This window comes from Microcaecilia unicolor, chromosome 3 (genome assembly GCF_901765095.1).
Source record: "Microcaecilia unicolor chromosome 3, aMicUni1.1, whole genome shotgun sequence".
Taxonomy (NCBI): domain Eukaryota; kingdom Metazoa; phylum Chordata; class Amphibia; order Gymnophiona; family Siphonopidae; genus Microcaecilia; species Microcaecilia unicolor.
Window position 1 is genome coordinate 94,756,293 of NC_044033.1, and position 17,775 is coordinate 94,774,067.

Genomic DNA, 17,775 nt, shown 5'->3' on the forward strand with positions numbered 1-17,775 from the left:
TAGTAACCAGGGGGATAAATTTAATACTATGAATGTTGCTGTGTTCTTCCATCAGCAAGATACATTTGCTCAATTTAGACAGGGTTATATCTAGATTATCTTCAGCTGAGACTAATAGAAACATGTCATCAGCACATGAGTACGACTTAGCATTCAATCCACAAAGTGTTGTCCAAATGAGCACATTTATACAGATAATTGATCACTTATGCAAGTAAATTAAGGGGTCCTTTTACTAAGATGCGCTGAAAAATAGACTGCGGTAGTGTAGGCACATGTTATGGATGCGCACAGATCCATTTTTCAGCGCAGCTGTAAAAACAGCCTTTTTAAAAATTTTTGCTGAAAATGGGTGTGGCAAAATAAAAATTGGCGTGCATCCATTTTGGATTTGAGACCTTACCGCCAGCCATTGTCTTAGCAGTAAGATCTCTCACAGTAACCGTGCAGTAATCGTCTACGTGCATGAAGTTGGAGTTACTGCCTGATTTTCGCCATGCGCCAGAAAATAAAATATATTTTCTGGCGCGTGTAACGGACACGTGTCAAAAATGAAATTACCGCACAGGCCACACGATAGCCGGGCCATAACTCTGAATTGATGCACATTGGGTGTCCGTAGTTGCCTACACAGCTTAGTAAAAGGGCCCCTAAGTGCCAAACCCCCAAATTCTATAATACTGTGCGAATCATTAGTCAACGTACCTGATCTACCCAGGCTCCTCCTCCAATGGCCATGCCCCCTTTTCAGTTGTATGCTAAAAGATTTACGGACACACCTTTACAGAATAGTGCTTAGCGAGATGCACATGTACATCCAAATTGTTGCTAATTAATGCCAATAATTGATTGTTAGCACCCAATTATAGGTGCAAATTGGCTCATTACTCAAACTGTGCGTGAAAATTGGGTGCATGCCCAAATATGCACACTCAATTTTGAGCATCATATATAGAATCTGGGAGATAAATCATGACTGTGGGGTTCGGCAGGGGTCTGTACTGAAACCATTGCTTTTTAACATATTTATAAATGATTTAGATATGGGAATAACTAGTGAGGTAATTAAATTTGCTGATGATACAAAGTTGTTAAATCACAAGAGGATTATGGTTTGGCAATTAAAATTCAATGTGAAGAAATGCAAAGTGATGCACTTAGGGAATAGAAATCCATGGGAGATGTATGTGTTAGGCGGGGAGAGTCTGATAGGTACGGACGGGGAGAGGGATCTTGGGGTGATAGTATCTGAGGATTTGAAGGCGACAAAACAGTGTGACAAGGCGGTGGCCGTAGCTAGAAGGTTGTTAGGCTGTATAGAGAGAGGTGTGACCAGCAGAAGAAAGGGGGTGTTGATGCCCCTGTATAAGTCGTTGGTGAGGCCCCACCTGGAGTATTGTGTTCAGTTTTGGAGGCTGTATCTTGCTAAGGATGTAAAAAGAATTGAAGTGGTGCAAAGAAAAGCTACGAGAATGGTGTGGGATTTGCGTTACAAGACGTATGAGGAGAGACTTGCGGACCTAAACATGTATACTCTGGAGGAAAGGAGCAACAGGGGTGATATGATACAGACGTTCAAATATTTGAAAGGTATTAATCCGCAAACGAACCTTTTCTGGAGATGCAAAGGCGGTAGAACAAGAGGACATGAAATGAGATTGAAGGGGACAGACTCAAGAAAAATGTCAGGAAGTATTTTTTCATGGAGAGAGTAGTGGATGCTTGGAATGCCCTCCCGCGGGAGGTGGTGGAGATGAAAACGGTAACGGAATTCAAACATGCGTGGGATAAATGTAAAGGAATCCTGTTCAGAAGGAATGGATCCTCAGGAGCTTAGCCAAGATCGGGTGGCAGAACCGGTGGTGGGAGGCGGGACTGGTGGTTGGGAGGCGGGGATAGTGCTGGGCAGACTTATACGGTTTGTGCCCTGAAGAGGACAGGTATAAATCAAGTAGGGTATACACAAAATGTAGCACATATGAGTTTATCTTGTTGGGCAGGCTGGATGGACCATGCAGGTCTTTTTCTGCTGTCATCTACTATGTTTCTATGTTATGAAGAATTGCAAGAGTACCTTACGAGACTGGGAGACTGGGCATCCAAAGGGCAGATGATGTTTAATGTGAGCAAGTGCAAATGCATGTGGGAAAGAGGACCCCGAACTATATACGTGATGCAAGGTTCCACATTAGGAGTCACCGACCAGGGAAAGATTTTGGTGTCATCGTTGATGATATGTTGAAACCCTCTATTCAGTGTGCAGTGGCGGTGAAGAAAGCAAATAGAATGTTAGGTATTATTAGGGGGAAAACAAAAATGAGGATATTATAATGCCTTTGTATCGCTGTATGGTGCGGCCGCACCTTGAATACTGTGCGCAATTCTGGTCACCACATCTCAAAAAAGATATAGTGGAATTGGAAAAGGCATGGAGAAGGGTGATGAAAATGATCAAGGGGATGGGACGACTTCCCTATGAGGAAAGGCTAAAATGACTAGGGCTCATCAGCTTGGAGAAAAGATGACTGATGGGAGATATGATAGAGGTATATAAAATAATGAGCGGAGTGGAATGGGTAGACATGAATCACCTGTTTACTCTTTCCAAAAATACTAGTACTAGGGAGCATGAAATGAAGCTACAAAGTAGTACATTTAAAACAAAATTGATAAAATATTTTTTCACTCAAAGTACAATTAAGTTCTGGAATTCATTGCCAGAGAATGTGGTAAAAGCAGTTAGCTTAGCGGGCTTTAAAAAAGATTTGGACATCTTCCTAAAAGAAAAGTCCGTAAGTCATTATTAAGATGGACTTCGGAAAATTCCACTGCTTATTTCTAGGATAAGCAGAATAAAATTAATTGTACTGTTTTGGGATCTTGCCAGGTACTTATAACCTGGATTGGTTACTGTTGGAAACATGATAGTGGGCTTGAAGGACCTTTTGATCTGTTCCGATATGGCAACGCTTATGTTCTCTCCAAACTCTGCCCCCAAGCACACTTACTTACACATGTCTACTTTTACGCATGATCTTATTTTATAAGAACCCATTTATGTGCATGGTGTAGATATGAAAGCAGATTATAAAATTACCCTTTGTGGAGGTGATTCTATAAAGTCACTCTCAAGCATGTTGTCACACAAAGCATTAAGCGGCCCTTTTACTAAAGGACTGTTGCGTGGCAATCCGGAACTACTGCCAGCCCAACGTGGGTGCCAGCGGTAGTTGTACCCCCAGCACACACCATTTCCGTCACTAGCGGAAATATTTTAAAAATATTTCCGCAGGGGGTTACCCGGCGGTAATCGGGCATTGTCGCGCGCTACCCGGTTATTGCCAGGTTAGCGCAGGAGCCCTTACTGCCATCTCAATGGGTGGCAGTAAGTACGCCTCCCAAAATGGCCATGCAGCAAGTGTGGGAGATGATGTATAAAAACACTTTATTGAATATTTGAGGGACCTGACATGGCCCTTGTTTCGACGCACAAAGGCGTCTGCCTCAGGGATCACAAAGGATGTTCTAAAAAATATATACATGAATAATATACATTTAAAATAGAGAATTCTAAAAACAAATAAAAAAAATGTAAACATATATATTTCAAATAAAATCACATTTAAAAACAACACAAAAATGGAATCAGACTATCAGGCTTATTTTCAAAAGAGAAGGGCACCCATCTTCTGACACAAATCTCAGGGTCTCCCAAAATGGCATAATCGAAAGACGATTTTGGGCGTCCTCAACTGCTTTCCATCGCAGGGATGACCAAAGTTCACGGGAGGGTGTCTGCAGCATAGCAAAGGCGGGACTGGGGCGTGCTGAAGAGATGGGTGTTCTCGGCTGATAATGGAAAAAAGAAGGGCATCCCTGACGAGCACTTGGCCGACTTTACTTGGTCCATTTTTTCTTGCGACCAAGGGATCCTTTTACTACCTCGTGCTTCCCAGGCACCAAAATGTACTACCACAGGGCACATTCAGGCAACCTGTGGTAGTTCAGGCATCTGTGAACGCTTCCTGGCACTAAAAAGTACAAGGAGCATGTTTGGGGGTGGAGAGTAGGCTTGCCCGACGAGGCCATTTTTCAAGGGAGCCCTTACCATTACCTATTTATGTGATTATAGGGGCTCCTGTGTTAACCCAGCAGTAAAATAAATATATATTTTCCGGTTGCACTGGAAATGGCACATGCTGGGGATAGCAATACTGCCAGCTCCCGTGGTAAGCCGGTGGTAGTGCCGGATTGGTGCATGACAAAGCAGTGGTACCTCTACCACCTCTTTATAAAAGGGCCCCTAAAAATAGGAACAAACACCCACTATGGAGTTTGAAGATATAGCTCAATGAATAACTGAAACCTCAAAGCTCCCGACAGCATGCTTCTTAAAAGATAGCTTTTATAGATTTTTATCTACACTATCGGGAGCTTTGAGGTTTCAGTTATTAATGCGCTAATTTAGAAATTAGCGCCTGGCCATTAATAGAAAAAAATGGAAATGCAATAATTTTACAGCCACGCTAAAAGTGGCCTCAGTGCGCAGGGAAACCCATGCGCTAATCATAGCGCATGGCGCCATTTAGCACAGCTTAGAATAAGGACCCCAAAATGAGAAAGGGTTACATAATTACTGCAGCTTTTGCCTAAGACAAATCACGTCCGAGATAAAGATTGAGATGTAGGTAATTTTTCAGCAAAGAAATTTTAAAGGTAGTCAGGAACCAAAAAATGTATCTATTCCCTTGGAAGTCCTTTTTACGAAGCTGCAGTAAGCGTTAGCATGTGCTTGCCACAGCTTAAAAGAGATTACCGAGGGATGTGCTCAGAAATCCTGCGGTAAGTCCCAAATGTGCACATGCAACCCACACACTAAAAAATAATTTTTTTGGTTGAAGGGATATGTCTGGAGGTGGAGAGTGGGCATTTCTGCGCTAATCAGTTAGTATATCTACATTATGTATACTAATTGAATGGTGCAGGATTACCTCATGAGCCTTTATTGCCTACAAAATGGCTGACGGCAAGTGCTCACATGCTCATTGTTTTGATTGGCCATGTGCTAATGGCGATATTAGTGCATGGCTATTAATATCACGGTCAATATTCAGACATCAGTGGTGAGTGTTTGATCACTGCCGATGGCGTTATTCCTGGATATTCAAAGCTGGGACTTCTTTGGGCTACAAAAATCCTGAGTGGTGTACGAGTAGAAGTAAATCAATTTTTTACTTGTTCCAAAAATACAAAGACTAGGGGACACTAGGAGGAAATATTTTTTCACTCAATGAATATTTAAACTCTAGAACTCTTTGCCAGAGGATGTGGTAACAGTAGTTAGCGTATCTGGGTTTAAAAAAAGTTTGGACAAGCTCCTGGAGGAAATGTCCATAGTCTACTATTGACAAAGACATAGGGAAGCAACTGCTTGCCTTGGGATTTGTAGCATGAAACATTACCACAATTTGGGTTTCTGCCAGGCACTTGTAACTTGGATTGGCCACTGTTGGAAACAGCATACTGAGCTAGATGGACCACTGGTCTGACCCAGTATGGCTACTCTAATGTTCTTGTGTTATTTTTAAGCCAGCTAACACATAGCTGATATTCATCACGTAAGTGGCCATAAGATACTGCATAAAAGTAGGATAGACTTTTGTGCGGTAAACCTGGCTGCTTGAAAAATCCGCATGGAAAAAAAATTACACCTAGGTATATTCTCTAAAGTATGCCTAAAGTTTTATAGATTAGACTTAAATTTCTGCACAGTATATGGAGTACGCAGAGTGGCTCACCATGCGACCAAATTTGGTTGCATCCATTTAGGACACATTTTACTTTGTGTAAATCACAACACCTAAATTAGGTGCAGATCGGGTGTATTCTATGATAATGCGCATAGATTTTTGAAATGCCCATACCCATGCACCCTTTTCAACTATGCGACTTAGAATTTACGTGTACCGTGTTATAGAATACACATAGCAAGCTGTGCATGTAAATCTCAATTAATGCCAGTTAATGTTAATAATTGCTTGGTAACATCCAATTAACAGCGTTGATTAGCTAGTTAACCATTTAAGTTAAGCACATAGTTATAGACTACACTTCGGTTTCCGCATGGATTTTCATCTACCATATATAGAATCTGTGGGTTAGGGGCTGAATATCAGCACTTAAGAAGGCAAGTTCTGACTCCGCACCAGAACACCCCTAACATAGCCGGCTTTGTGTTTGGTGCTAACCGCAATATTCAACAGCACTTAGTTGGTTAAGAGCTGCTGAATATTAGCAGCTAGCACCGACCAAGCGATTTAACTGGTCAGCAGCCAGCTAAATCGCTTTCTATATTGGGCCCATAGAAAATCAAAAATTGGCTATTTTACCGCTGCAGCACAAATGGCCATAGCACGTTGGAAAAATCTGCATCGGGGTACGCTAGGGCCACTTTCTACTGCAGCTTTGTAAAAGGTCTCCTTGGTGTTTTAAAACACACTTACAAAGGAATCACCAAAAAAAAAAAAAAGAAAAAGAAAAAGCTGAGTCCTGCATTGAACAGCCAGAAATTCCTTACATCTAGATTGAGTTGACTTAGGTACATCAGGGAAAATGGTAAGTTTTAATCACATAAATAATGTTTTTCTCTTCTGGAAAAACATTTTTAAAATATAGTCTATTGCTAAAGCAAAAACTACAATCAAAATAGCAGGCATAACATCCGCCTCCATTGATGTTTGCAAAACTAGTGATACATCCAATACATCTGCAGAGACATAAGACACTTTTAGAACAGTTTCATCTGGTAAAGAAATCCTCTTTACTGGAACATAATATACTTTCTCTAATGGGGGAAGTGCTTCCTGGGGAAATTCCAAGACTTCCAAGAAATATTTCTTGAACATCTTATTTATTTTTAAGTGCAGATTTGGATCTGACTTCAATTTTGGCTTTCTTGATGTGGAGGTCTTCTCAACAGATGCAGTACAGTATGATTATTTTCCTTTGATCATTCGTATCATTTTTTTTTTTAAATGTGTTGAATTACATGCTAAGTTCATTTTTACCACAGCCATGAAAATGGCTTTTTTCTATTTTATGTGTTAATGGCCATGTGCTAATCTTGAGCAGAACAAAAAGCACAGAAATACCTTCAGGAGAAGGACAATGGGAAAAGACTCAATTCCTTATTAGAAGGACCCGGCACAGGCCGTGAATGGGCTGTGTCGGCATTAGTACACGGCAGTCGCTAGTGCGGCATAGTGAACAGGGGGGTTGGTAATTCCCTTAGGGCCTCTTTTTACTAAACTGCGCTAGCGATTTCCACACGGTAAATGTGACATAGCCCATTCACAATAAATAGGCTGTGATGCATTTACTGCGCCAGTAATCGCTAGCGCGGTTTAATAAAAGAGGCTCTCATTATATAAAACAATCCCCAAAATGGATACAGAACATAATAAAATATAAAAAATAATAAATTAATACACCATAACACGTGATAAAGGAAATATTTCATCTATAAAAGCATTATGTCATGAATACGTGTTTTGTCTTGTTTTCTAAGTTTTATCATGTATGCATTTTAAACGCTTATTCTTCTCTGTTTTTATAGATGAAATATTTGCTTTATCACATGTTATGGAGTATTAATGTCTATTTTATAATTTTTTATATTTTATTAATTATGTTCTGTATCAATTTGTGGGATTTTTTAAATACTCTAACCCCCTGTTTATTAAGTTGTGCGGCAATGCCAACACAGCCCATTCAAACTGAATGGGCTGTGTCGGCATTAGCGCACGGCATTAGCATGGCTTAGTAAACAGGGAGGTAAGGAATTACTAATGGCCCCGTTTACTAAGCCACTCTGTAGGCTTACAAACTTTTTAGTGTGCGTTAAAAATTAGCACGCACTAATGCTAGAGACAACCACAGGAATATAATGGGTGTCTTTATCATTAGCATGCGCTAATTTTTAGTGCATGCTAAAAAGTTAGCGCCTAGAGCATGGCTTAGTAAACAGGACCCTAAGTATATTATGTTATAGCATAGCGCTAAAAAAATGATGATTAGTAGTAGTAGTAGTTGATATATTGATAGATATAGATAGATAGAAATAGAGATATAGTATGCATCTATATGTATATTATACATGTTAGGAACATTATAATTTTATTTTTTATATATATTTTTAAACTTTGTATATGTGTTGATTCATTATGATTTTTGTATTTTGTTAGACCAGTGATGCAGGCGTAGAGTTGCTGAAACACTACCCATGTCAGGTCCTTCTAATAAAGAATTGGATCTTTTTCCATTGTCCTGCTCCTGAATGTCTTCCTGTGCTTTTTTGTTCTGCTTTGCTTGATTGGTGTACTTTGGACCCTCTCTTTTTCCTACTACATTAGCTAATGTTGCCGTAAGTGGAAGAGTGGCCTAGTGGTTAGGGTGGTGGACTTTGGTCCTGGAGAACTGAGTTCAATTCCTGGCACAGGCAGCTCCTTGTGACTCTGGGCAAGTCACTTAACCCTCCATTGCCCACCGCATTGAGCCTGCCATGAGTGGGAAAGCGCAGGATACAAATGTAACAAAAAAAAAATAAGTGAGCAGCCATTTTGAAAAATTACCTTGTGTGCACTTACTGCCATTCATTTTGTAGGTGGTAAAGGCTCACGTGCTATGTGCAAACCAGTTAACATGCAGTAATGTAGCTGCACTAAGTGGTTAGCATGGGAATGGAGGAGTGGCCTAGTGGTTAGGGTGGTGGACTTTGGTCCTGGGGAACTGAGTTCAATTCCCACCACAGGCAGCTCCTTGTGACTCTGGGCAAGTCACTTAACCCTCCATTGCCCCATGTAAGCCACATTGAGCCTGCCATGAGTGGAAAAGCGTGGGGTACAAATGTAACAAAAAAAAATGCCCACCCTCCACCCCTTGACACACCCCTTCAAAAAATGTATAATATTTTTTTAGCGTGATGTTAGCAAGTGCAGATTTAGAAGGTACCGCTGGACACCTGAGCACATTCTCTGGTACTCCATTTTAAACTGGGGTAGGCATGCATTAGCACCTAACGCAGTTTAGTAAAAGTCACCCGTAAGGTATTTGATATACTCATGCTAGTGTATTTCCTTATAATTATTTCAAAATGAAGTACAAACAAAAATTTAAATGGCTGATTGAGATGATGGAGTAAAGGATTTGAATAAAAGGCTGGTAAGATATGGAAATTAGGTGGTATGGATTTCCTTATCGTGTGACCTAACAGAGATAAAACAGCCACAGACAGCACATGCTGAGTTGTACAAGTTGTAGGGATAGGCAGTCAAATCATTTTTGTTTTGTGTTCTTTCTCATTTCATTTATAGAAAATGTCATTTGATTTGGATTTTTATGGTCATTTTGTCAGTTTCCAATAATAGTGCACACTGTTTGGAGACCACGGGATCTTTTTACTAAAGCGTGCTAACAGATTTAGCATGCACCAATGATTAACATGCGCTAAATAATAAGATGCCCATAGGAATATAATGGGGGCTTTATCATTTAACGTTTACTAATCATTGGTGTGCGCTAATTCTGTTAGTGTGCCTTAGTGCTCACAATTGGGCTTATTTTCGAAAGAGAAGGACACCCATTTTTTGACATAAATTGGAAGATGGGCGTCCTTCTCATAGGGTCATCCAAATCGGTATAATCAAAAGCCGATTTTGGATGTCCCCAACTGCTTTCCGTCGCAGGGACGGCCAAAGTTCACGGGGGCATATCGGAGGCATAGCGAAGGCAGGACTTGGGCATGCCTAACACATGGACGTCCTCGACTTATAATGGAAAAAAAGGGCGGCCCTGACGAGCACTTGGACAACTTTACCTGGTTGTGTTTTTCTTACGACCAAGGCACAAAAAGGTGCCCAAAATGACCAGATGAACACCGGAGAGAATCGGGGATGACCTTCCCTTACTCCCCTCCCACCCTCAAAAAATATCTTTCAAAATATTTTTTGTCAGCCTCTATGCCACCCTCAGATGTCATGCTGAGGTCCATGACAGCAGTATGCAGGTCCCTGGAGCAGTTTTAGTGTGTGCAGTGCACTTCAGATAGGTGAACCCAGGTCCATCCCCCCTACCTGTTACGTTTGTGGACAAAACAGCGAGCCCTCCAAAACCCACCAGAAACCCACTGTACCCACATCTAGGTGCACTCCTTCACCCATAAGGGCTACGATAGTGGTGTACAGTTGGGGTAGTGGGTTTTTTTTTGGGGGGGGGGTTGGAGGGCTCAGCACACAAGGTAAGGGAGCTATGTACCTGGGAGCAATTTCTGAAGTCCACTTCAGTGCCCACTAGGGTGCCCAGTTGGTGTCCTGGCATGTCAGGTGGACCAGTGCACTACAAATGCTGGCTCCTCCCATGACCAAAGGGCTTGCATTTGGTTGTTTCTGAGATGGGTGTCCTTGGTTTCCATTATCGCCGAAAATCAGAAACGACCAAGTCTAGGGACCACCATCTCTAGGGATGACCTAAATTTCAAGATTTGGACGTCCCTCACCTTATTATCGAAACGAAAGATGGATGTCCATCTTGTTTCGATAGTACGGGTTTCCCCACCCCTCCATCGGGACATTTTGTGAGGACGTCCTCAACAAAACTTGGACGTCCCTTTCGATTATGCCCCTTTATGGGGTCTATTTACTAAATAGGTTGTTTACTAAAGCTTAGCTCGAGTTATTTCCAAGTTTGTGCATTGTACTAATTTGTGTATGCAAAATGGTTCATGCATGTGTGGTGGTTTCACTGTCAGCACAGAGTGCTCATTATTTATGAAATAGTGCCCACTATTATCAGCAGAAGAGAAAATACAAGATGTTGTATATGTTCTGCTCATTTTTGTGTGCTACCCGACATGCAATGACAGGATATATTGTTGACATTTCCTACGTCATTGCAAATGATAGTCCATCCCTAACAATTTGATTATGAAGATCTAAATATTGTCATGGTGTACAAATCCTTCAAGGCACACCACAATGTGTTGTTCAGTTTGTTATCAGAAAAGTATGACTGCAGACCAGGGGCTCAGCCATGGGCATGGTAATGTTAGCTTACTTATATTTATTTGGATTTTGCTCACACGTTTTTTCAGTAGTAGTTTAAGGTGAGTTACATTCAAGTAACATGCACTGCCTGTTGTCCATCCATATTAATTACAGGTCCCACCAAAAAATCATTCCTGGCTCTACCATTCATGAAGACAATAAGGGCTGGATTCAGTAACAGGCGCTCACAATTCAGCTCCAAAAGAAATTGGCACCGAACGGTATTCCATAATGGGCATTGTGGGATTCATGCCCTTTATAGAATAGCACATAGCTGTGGGATACAATCAGGCGTATTTTCAAAGCACTTAGCCGTACAAAGTTCCATAGGTTACGATGGAACTTTGTAAGGCTAAGTGCTTTGAATTTGTGTTTAAATTTATACCAACTGAAACCTGGTGTAGATCTTGGCGTATAAGTTATAATTATTATTATTTATGACAATTCTATCCCGCATTAGCCCGAGTAGAACTCAGGTTCAATGTGGCTTACATAACGATTAGAAAAGTGTGAACATGTTCAAAATGTATTAACAGAAAGTAAAATACATCATATAATGTCAGACCAGTAAAACTTGAGTTAGGAACAGATGTAATTAAATACTTAGGGCCCTGTTTATTAAGCCATGCTATAGGTGTGCTAATGTTTTTAACATGCTAAAAATTAGCATGTGCTCATGCTAGAGACTCCCATAGGAATATATGTATGGGTGTCTCTAGTGTTAGTATGTGCTAATATTTAGCACATGCTAAAAACGCTATCACACCATAGTAGACAGGACCCTTAGTAATTTAAGCTAGATAATTGAAATATGGAGGAAAAAGGTAAAGGGCTAGGATTAGCTGAGGAGTAGTGGGAGGTTAGGCTTGGATCCCTGGTATTCAGCAACACTGTGTGCATTGTTAGTGAATGCCCATGGCCACACTCCCTTTTGAGTTGTGTGCTATAAGATGTGCATGCAGATCTTTATAGAATAGCACCTAACAAGATGCATGAGCAAATCCAAATTGTTGCCAGTTAACATCAATAATTGTTAGCACCTGATTATTGGGCCAATTTAATTGTAAATGCATTTATTTATTTATTGCATTTGTATCCCACATTTTCCCACCTATTTGCGGGTTTATATTGATGGAAGTACAATTTGTTACAACTCGATTATGGTTACATTGTGAGGAGTAAAGTGAAAATAAAGTCTACGTATCGCAAGGGGAATAGGGCAATGGAACAGAACAATGGAATAGTGGAAGAACAATGGATACTGATAGGATTACAGAACAATAGCTAAAGAACGTTTGGTTGTTACATTTTTACCTGTAGATTAAGGTTTGAGTGTGTTAGAATTTCGGGGAATAAGAGTATAAATGAGTATGTATTGATGCAGTATTAACAGTATGCGTGGGCTTCATGTGTTTTAATCCTTTCAATAGATTTCTTCGAAGAGATAAGTCTTCAACGATTTGCGGAAGTCGGTCAGCTCAGGATAGCTGCAATTTTGCATGCAGAAATTTGTGTGCCATTTAGAGAAGCCACCTGTAATTACATAAGGGTTGATAAGAGTTTCCTGGCCAATTAATTCACTTGTGCAGGGCTATCAGAAGATATTCAGTCTCATTTAACCAGATAGTGTCATTGAATATCACCTCTAACTGCCTATGCCAAAACTGAATAGTTTGTGGGTGGCCCAGGGGTGGAGTTAGGGCACTTACCCTGGGATTCTATATATTGCGCCAAGATTTCTTTGCAGAAATTGAAGCGTATTCCATAACACTGCACATAAGCTAATTGGCTAAAAAGCTCATCAGTGCTGACAATTGAATGTTAACCAACGTTTTGGGAAGCTTGCCAGGTGCCCTTGGCCTGGATTGGCCGCTGTCGTGGACAAGATGCTGGGCTCGAAGGACCCTTGGTCTTTTTCCAGTGTGGCACTGCTTATTTATAAGCACTACTTGGCATTCATTAGAATTTACGCTCAGAACTATCTAAGTGTATTCTGTAACGTGGTGCGAGTAAATTCTAAGTTGGGCAGTTGAAAAGTGGGCGTGACCATGGGCGTGGAATGGGTGGGTTATGGGAATTTCTAAAATCTATGTGCATTGTTAAAGAATATACCCTGTCTATGCATAATTTAGGCGTCGGGATTTACACCAAATTTTACTTGGCATAACTGCCCGCAACTAAATTTAGTCATGTGGACCAGCACTTGGTGTATTCTATATACCATGCGAAAATTTAGGCTTATTCTATAAAGTACGCTTAAATTGAGGCGTACTTAGGTGAATTTTATTGTGGTGCCGATTTTGTTTAGGTGTGATATATAGAATCTAGTCCTTAGTGGATTTACAGTCTGTTATCTGGCTAAATAATCACATGAAGTTAATCGAGCACTGGTCTGAATATTGGCTGGTGCGTGGTTAACTTCCATGTTGGTGGTTATACCCAGATATTCAGTGCTAGGAGCTGCATAGCCCTGGCATTGAATATCCAGCTGTGGCTGAAACATGTCCAGCTGGATCCAAGATGGCGCCGTAAAGAGACATTGCAACAGCTGCTCCCAAATTCTACCTTGTTTCGCAGTCCGTAGCAGCTCTTTGTTCCCTTGATTATGGGGAAAAGGAGAGGGAAGGTGCAGGAGTTTCCCTCGATCCCCACCGGGACCCAGGATCTGAAACAGACAACCCTGGAAAGATTTGGGTTGACGGCTAGACCCATACAGACGTCCTCTCCTTCCATCGGTGCTGCCATGTCGGCGTCAGCCAGCAGTGTTGATGGGGCTTCCTTGAGCCCTGTTATGCGAGCGGCTCCCCCACAACCAGGAGAAAATGTTTTTTTGGGAAGTCCTGCCCTTGGATCCTTTCAAGTTGAGGTACCGGGTGAGTAGGGAGGGAACTTACCCACAGCAATGGAGAATTTGGTATCTGGTCAAGAAGACCTTCAAAATGCAGCACAAATTTTACCTCATCAAATAGTGAGTACCCTATATCAGACTTCCAATATGCCCTCTCCTGGTATATTTTCAGGGGCTTTTAAGAAACCTGCCATTGTGACAATGGAGTCACTCTGGGACTTAACATCTGATATGCACTCTTCTTTACAATCTTTGACTTTTAAAAATACTAATGATATAAAGGTTTTGCCTGAAGCTGCCCTTCTTCAAGCACAGGAGACTGCTCAACAGTCCACTAAAGTAAAACTTCTAGAATCAAAAATTCAGACTTTGGAATCAATGGGAACAGTCTCAATTAAGGATATTTAATTTCACTCGTCAATTGGAATGTTTGGAATATCAAGCTAGGAGGCTTAATTTGGGACTAACCAATTTTCCTAGGTCACCTTTAATTGTGCCTATAGATATGGTTAATAAATATTTAATTTAAATTTTGGGGATGTCAGGTGACTTACTGCCTCCAATAACTCGAGCTCAGTATCTACTGATTCCAAAAAAATCTGTTGGTGAGAATTATCAAAATCAAGTTGGAGATGGTATGAACCTAACATCCTTTTTGGAGTCTTCACTGGAAGTGATTGCACAGAGAACTACTATGGTGGTATCCTTTGCTTTGGAGATGGATCGTGATGCTGTATTGAGACTTTCATTGAGACATTTGGATATACAGTTCCTGGGATCTAAAGTTAGAATATTTCCTGATCTCTCTAGAGAAACACAGAAAAGGCATAAGGCCTTTTTGGCCTTTTGACCAAGGGTTTTGGCCTTGGGCACCAGTTTTGTACTTGTTTCCCTGTTTATGTTTTGTATTATTTCAAGGTAAACAGTTTCAATTTTTTGATCCTAAGCAACTGGAGGAATTTCTTGTGACTTAAGAAGAGATAAATTTCACTATATAAGTCATAAGACATAAGCATTGCCACACTGGGACAGACCAAAGGTCCATCTAGCCCAGCACCCTGTCTCTGACACTGGCCAATCCAGGTCACAATCACCAGACAAGATCCACGGAGCAAAGCATTTTGTACTGCTTGTCCCAGGAATAGTGGATTTTTCCCTACGTCCATTTAATAACATTCTATGACCTTTTCCTTCAGGAAGCCGTCCAAACCATTCTTAAACTCTGCTAAGCTAACCGCCTTAACCACATTCTCCGGCAATGAATTCCAGAGTCGAATTATGTGCTGAGTAAAGAAACATTTTCTCTTATTTGTTTTAAACTTACTGCACTCCAGCTTCATCGCATGCCCCCTTGTCCTAGTATTTTTGGAAAGCGTAAACAGACGCTCCATATCTATCTTTTCCATTCCACTCATTATTTTATATACCTCTATCATATCACCCCTCAGCCGCCTTTTCTCCAAGCTGAAGAGCCCCAGCCGCTTTAGCCTTTCCTCATAGGAAAGTCGTCCCATCCCCTTAATCATCTTTGTTGCCCTTCGCTGCACCTTTTCTAATTCCACTATATCTTTTTACAGGTGCGGCGACCAGAATTGAACACAATACTCTAGGTGCGGTCGCACCATGGACCGATACAGTAGCATTATAATATCCTCATTTGTTTTCAATCCCTTTCCTAATAATACATAACATTCTATTTGCTTTCTTAGCCGCAGCAGCACACTGAGCAGAAGATTTCAACGTATCATCAATGATGACTCCCATTAGCACACTGTAGTGATAGGCTGGGAAGTGCCTTATGGGTAGCAATAATCTAGGTTGTTAGCTTTTATTTTTAAATTCTTCCTTTTTTATTCCTTGTCTTTTTCATGTTTTTGGATCTTACTTACTTGATATTTTGGACGAAGAACTTATATCTTTTTCTTGCTTAGTCAATTTATTTGACACATATTAATATTCTATGTGAATTTAGTTATTACCAATTTCTGTATTATTTCTCATTTTTTACTGAGATGTATTCAAACGAACAAACATGTCCAGCTGTGGCCGAAAGCTGCATACTGGCCACTTACTGCCATGGGCTGAATAACAACCTCATTGACGTCAAGATTCAAAATATTATCCAGTTAGTTTTGAGAGTAATGCAGACAAATCATACCATTCCAAAATCCATTGCCCCTTTTCCCCTGAGAATTGCTTAGTCTTTTGTTCGAACAACATTTTTCAAGATAGGTAGAGGTGGAGTTATGGGAGGTTGGCCAGACAGCATTCAGTGTCAGCATTGTCCAGAAAAACATAGCCTGGTAAATCTAATTGCTGACAGACGTTGTCTTAAAGTTAACAAAATACCTTTATCCAGTTAACATTGTCTGGTTGTATTTAGAGGCAGTTTAATGCTGCTGAAGGTCTGCGTAAAGTTAACCAGATAAAGATATCCAGTCAAACTTCCCCATGCATTATGCTAATAATAGTTGATCCTATAATAGTTGACAACTTCAACACTGATTTTAACACAGGGTGCGATAGGAAACAAAACTATTTTTCAGCACTCGTGGAATGATGAGGGTATGTCCAGCTGCAACTTGTACCACATTCCTATGGTTGCTGGCCTTTGAACATTCCTGTGGTTGACAAACTACCCTGATGTATGTAGAAAGCAAGAAAAAAAAAAGAACTTTCTAGTGCTAAACAAAACTTTTCTATTTGCCAACCTAAGGGGGGGGGAGGGAGTTGTTATATTTGTAAGAGAAGAAATTGACTTTACCTAAGACTGTGGTTCTAGCATCCTAAAGCACTGCTGAAAGGTCTTTCTCTCTCTCTCTCCTGAGTTGCAGTTTCCTGTACATCAGGGAGGGCAGCAGGTCGTCTTTTTCTTCATCTCTTCTTCCAGCAGAGTTGAAGCTTAGGTGTATATTATCATGATGAAATTAAATGAAGCTATTTATTCTGAAACAGCCCTATCTCTGCTTTTTCTAACATACTTTTTTTTCTGTGTAGTCACAACACTAAGGTTTGAACATGTTACAACAAGTGGAAAAGCCATACTGTGTTATAACTATGTACTCTGAACATAATGAAAGAGTTCTACCATCTCCTCCTGCAAATCTATGTTGCAAAGCATTGTCAAAGTCATGCTGCTGCTTGCTTTCCTTACTTGTCTTAACATAGATTATAATTTTCTTATTTAAGGTTGGTATTGGACCAATAAAGAAATCACAACCTGTGAACATTCTTTCATAGATCTGTACATTTATTAGTGCTCTGAACTATAAAATGAAGAAAACTCAAGGAAGAGATGATAGTTTCCTGTACTGGCGTGTGTGTAGACACTCTTGCTTTAGGGGCCTTTTTACTAAAGGGTGCCAGCTGTAGTTCCGCCCCCAGCGTGTGGCATTTCCGGCACTAGCAGAAATATTGAAAAAAATATTTCTTCAAGGGGTTACCACCAGGTTAGCGCAGGAGCCCTTACTGCTGCCTCAATGAGTGGCGATATTGCTCCCCCCCCCCCCACAAAAGGCCGCATGGCAAGTGCAAACTTGGCTATTTTTACCTGTTGCAGTAAAAGGGGCTCTGGCGCATGGCAAAAATGGCTACCGCCACTAGCACATGCCCCTTTTTCCGCAGCTCAATAAAAGGGCCCCTTAGAGTTTAATATAAGCCCAGTGGTATTACTATTGTTTGCAAGAGGCACATTTTTCAAAATGGAGTTTTGCATTATTTATGTAATACTAGTAAAAAAGGCCCATTTCTGACAGAAATGAAACAGGCGCTAGCAAGGTTTTCCTCGGAGTGTGTATGTTTGGGAGAGTGTATGTGATAGTGACTGTG